The 5,209-nt window shown below is 35.2% G+C and overlaps 1 long non-coding RNA gene across 1 annotated transcript; it reads left to right on the top strand.

Moving 5' to 3' along the window:
• Positions 1-983: 983 nt before the first annotated feature.
• On the top strand, positions 984-4,469 carry LOC125804867 (uncharacterized). The gene is made up of 3 exons (XR_007441088.1): positions 984-1,113; positions 1,596-1,622; positions 4,366-4,469. It is a non-coding gene; the product is annotated as an uncharacterized LOC125804867 (long non-coding RNA).
• The last annotated feature ends 740 nt before the right edge of the window (positions 4,470-5,209 follow it).

Here is a 5,209-nt window from a genome sequence, read left to right as displayed (position 1 = left end):
GTCTTGCCTTTCTGTTCAGCAAGAGCGGCTGGGTGTGAGTGGAGGTTAAGAAAAGTCAAGTCAGAAAGTCTCCACCTGCAGCCCATGCTAACTACAGGAGATCACACAGTGTAGGTTGTATAAAATTAATAAAAGTAGAAATTACTCTGATATTATAGCATTGAAACGCATGGATACACGTAGGGATTATAGCTAGCTTTTTATGAGAAATTATAAGCAATAAGTACTGTGTTTTATGTAAAGACATTTACATTCGATCTAGGGTATCTGATATCGATCAACCAATAGAAATGTTAAGACACCATGACATCTTTGCTTTCATTGTAATGAAAAACAGAAATAAATAATTCAAGAAATAAATGAATGAAGTAATAAATCAATTAGGAAAGAAATGAAAGCAGAAATAAATAAATAAATCATTTTTTTATATATAAAGACACCTATAAATAACAGTTAACATATAAATAGTCAGAAAATAAATATTTTAATCCATTATCATTATTCTTTACAGTTTTTATCCACATATTATTTTAATTGAGTTATTTAATTTTTATTTATTTATTTTACTTTATTTAGGCAGTTTTGGTCCTCAACAGCAAAAATAGAAATACCCTAGATGCTGTTCTAAGCTATGCTATAATAAAAAATAAGCATGTCATCTGTAGCACCTCCGAGAGGGGGAGCTTTTAAAGGCAGGGGTGCTGTGCTGAAATCCTGCCATGAGACATATTTAAAGTTTATTTTGTAAAAATTGAACGAATGCCAGCAGTTTATTTTAAGCTTTCAATTCAAGAGTGCTTTTCATGGTGGGGTGCCGAACCAGTAAATTAGTGCAATGGTTTATATCTTCCTCTTTATAAACAGTAATAAGGTTACTGCTCTGTTATAGAAAGTGTTGTATTAACAAATGGCTAATAATATAATATAAATAACAGAATTGCATTTGATTTTTTTTAACTGTATTTAAAATACTCCAAAGTTTGTGTAAAGATCATTGCTCAGTATGATACATTAATGGTTGATTATGAATTACTTATACAGATAGATATATACATATTCTAAAGATGGCTTTCTGTTTTGTTTACAGTTGATGCCTTCCTTGACATTTCTTGTGTAAGTAAAACATTTAAATATATTCCAATGATATATAGTTTGAGGGTTTTCATTAGCACTGTCAAGATTAAGGAATTCATTAGCATTTATTTAAAACTAAATTATTTAAATTTTCTTGTGTCAGAATCTCCAAAATAGAAAGTTTGAACTTTAAAAATATATCGTATAAAATGTAATTTAAACACTTTAACATGACAGTTTTAAACACTACTGTGATTAGCTTGTTGTTAGTGTATTTTCTGTATAGCGTTATCCTTTTTTTAGCATTCAGTTATTACAAAGTTTTTAACACTACTGTGCTTAGCTTGTTGTTAGAGTGTATTTGTATTTATACTTTTTTTAAGCATTCAGTTAATTGTCCCTGTTCATTCTTTATGAAAACATTTTTATACATTTAAAATAAGTTTACAAATCATGAATGTCATTTAAAGTATCTAAAACATCATTATAAAGTAATCATTTGTGTTTTGTTTTGTGTATAGGTTGTTGAAACATCTTCTATTCTCAAAGTAAGTTGAATATAATTCCTTCAGTCAACCTAAATATAATTAGCTTTCACTTGTTATTGTAGTGTAGGGCTGCAGCTATCAATTATTTTAGTAATATAGTACTCTACTGAAAAATCGATTCGATTTATCAAGTAATCGGATAAAACATAAAATAAGAGATTTCATAAAATGAGAAATTTCACTTAATAATGAATGACCAATTGGTTTATGGTTTAAATTCACAACATTTTCACATTGGAAACACAAATAGAAATAAATAAAACACAAAATAGACATAAATACCACAAGTAATAATTTAATAAATAATAATTTAATAAATTAAGTTAAATTATTTCAACTAAGGATTTCTTGTAAGTATAATTGTAGGGCATTAATCAATAATAAAGGCATAAACATTGGCTTTATGTTGTGCATCTTAGCTAAATAACTATAGATCATGGTCGTGTATTCCGGCCAGAGTAACTTTAGCTCAGCTAACTTTAACATGTATATGTTTATAAATTCCACAGCGCTGAGTTTACTGATTACATAAAGCCTGTATTAAGTCTAGAACGTGTCTCCGTTGTAATAAACTAACCACACACATTAGACAGTATTCTAATAATCCGGACTCCACAGTGCTGTCGATCTTTTATTAAGGTACATTAATGTTAATCTCATTGAATTTTTAAGTTAAATTTAAGGTCAGAAAATAATCTTTTTTTTTTTTTAATTGAGTACCGTATTTTTCGGGCTATAAGGCGCACTTAAAATACTTATTTTTTCCCAAAAATCGTCATTGCGCCTTATAATGCAGTGCGCCTTGTGTATGGATTTTGCTTGTGTTTACTGACCTCGATTTTTATGTGGTACACGGCGCTCTGTTGTGCAGAATTCCTCACCCACGCCAGAAAAAGATCCCCCTCTTGGGCTAGCGCGCGGTTACCTTTGACTGCCGTACTGCCTCTCGGCTGTGGCTCAGGGTAGCTAGTTTCCACTGTAGCTCCGTGGCCAGAACAAGGTGCCGGTAAACTTTCCTTTCCACCCGTTCTGGGGTAATAGCACAAACTGTTTCTTTTTAGCGCCCACTTCTAAGTAAAGTTAACCTCTTAACACGCGCTGGCCCACCGGCGGGCCAGAAATATTTAATATTTCATAACTGGCTGTGTTTCTGAATAGTTATGAACAGTTACAGGTTCAATATAGACATCCAATATACCATTTTAAAGCTTAGAATCTCTGCTTTTGAGCTATTTAGCCTATTTAGCGGAATATCCTTTCAGAAAATAAACATTTAGGGCGAAATATGCCTTGGTTATGATTTTAATAATTCATAACTCTCATATTTGCATTTATCGTTCGTCCATATTTCATCGAATGCGGTCATGTCATACACCATTCGAACCGTCTGGCTCTCCGGATTCCAGAACTGTGCTTTTACTGTAGGATGTATGTTTCATGAATTAGAGCTGCGTCAGAGCGCATGTTTCCAGTAATAAAAGGCTCTCCGGTCACTGCCGCCACCCCCCGAACACACACCCGCGCTCAGCCACAGGTCCTACCTTCAAAACGCGTCCAGACTAAAGAGAATCCATCAATCCAGTCTCCTGTAATCCACAGTTATATCCAAACAGCGCTGGAAATCACTTCATCCAGAAATGAAACTTATCCAATCTTTATCTCTGTTTTAAAACCGTTTTATTCACCGAATTCGGCACAACACGCTATTACAGTCAGAAGCCTCGCGGAGTAATACGTACTTGCTGTGCTTCAACATAATATTATGGTCTGTCGGAGCGTTGCGGCTACCGTTGTCAGGAGCGTCGCGGAGTAATACGTACTTGCTGTGCTTCAACATAATATTATGGTCTGTCGGAGCGTTGCGGCTACCGTTGTCAGGAGCGTCGCGGAGTAATACGTACTTGCTGTGCTTCAACATAATATTATGGTCTGTCGGAGCGTTGCGGCTACCGTTGTCAGGAGCGTCGCGGAGTAATACGTACTTGCTGTGCTTCAACATAATATTTTGGTCTGTCGGAGCGTTGCGGCTAAGTTTAATTTAGTGCGCCTTATAATCCAGTGCGCCTTGTGTATGGACTAACACTAAAAATAGACCGTTCACTCATCGTGCGCCTTATAATACGGTGCGCCTTATAGTCCGAAAAATACGGTAACTCAAATTACTCAAATAATAATTTTACCACTAATGTTGTGTTAACATCAGTTAACAGGTGATGAAATAAAAATCATGTAAAGTTATTTTTTAGTGCTTAGGTAATTGTGCAACAGGCCATGGATAATCTTTGATCTGTACAGAGCAGTACATTGGATTCAATAATTGTCCTACATATAAATCTGCAAGGTATATAACCACAGAATGTTGGATCTTTAGCCGATTGAAAGAAGTCTGGTGCTACAAACAGATTATGCAAATCACTTCTTTTAAAATTAGGAAATACAAAAGAAGACAGGGGTCACAAGTGTACCAAATAAATAAATAAACAGCAATATCGGAAAATGAAGTTGCAAGAAGCTGCAATCACTACAGCACATACGAGCATAATCTCTTGAGTACTCTAGAGTACAGCATGAGTTTATAAATCAGAAAAATGCCTATAATCATTTGGGCATGAATAGAGGGTGTGATCCACACAGGCAGAAATCTGTCACATTTGTCTAACTATAATCTAATTATCTGAAGTAGCTGTTAGAACTTAATACTTAGTATAACTTGCTAATTTTTCTGTTTTCTGTTTTTCTACAGGTCCTGCCAGACTTCTCTCTTGCTTTCCATCTGTTTTTCTGTGCCCTCTTAAACTTTATCCCCTGCCCCCTTTCTCTTTTCTGCCTTTTCTATCGGTCACAGACACCGTTCTGTACCATCTGTATTAAAGGACCAGGTGGTCACAGACACCGTTCTGTACCATCTGTATTAAAGGACCAGGTGGTCACAGACACTGTTCTGTACCATCTGTATTAAAGGACCAGGTGGTCACAGACACCGTTCTGTACCATCTGTATTAAAGGACCCAGGTGGTCACAGACACTGTTCTGTACCATCTGTATACCCAGTGAATAAGGACCCAGGTGGTCACAGACACTGTTCTGTACCATCTGAAAAACTTCTGAATAAGGACACAGACAGTCACAGACACTGTTCTGTACCCTCTGAAAACCCTGTAAGTAAGGAAAAAGACAATCTAAGACACTGTTTTGTACCCTTGGAAAATTGAAAAGAGACACGTTTTTTATTTATACTTGTTATTGTTCTCATTTTATCCTGTGCAGTGTTTTCTTGTGATTTGTTTCAGTTCAGGTGACCTTAAGAAGCAAACCATCTGCAGTCAGAGACCTTCTTCATCCTGACCTTATCTACAGTTGAAGACCGTCACACATTCACAACATTCACTGAAGCTGTAGTTTGAAGCTGTAGTCACATATTTAATAGCAGTACATATAATATTCCCCCTTTTTACAGTCTAGAGTATAACTTACTACATACTGTTGTACCTATTTTTCTGCATTTAGTTAATTGCCATTATATTGTTTATTCATTTTTAAGCCAACTGTTAGTTTGTATATACTGCATATTGCTTGTGGATTCAGTC

This window comes from Astyanax mexicanus, chromosome 10 (genome assembly GCF_023375975.1).
Source record: "Astyanax mexicanus isolate ESR-SI-001 chromosome 10, AstMex3_surface, whole genome shotgun sequence".
NCBI classification, from domain to species: domain Eukaryota; kingdom Metazoa; phylum Chordata; class Actinopteri; order Characiformes; family Acestrorhamphidae; genus Astyanax; species Astyanax mexicanus.
This window is presented reverse-complemented; position numbering and strand designations above follow the sequence as displayed.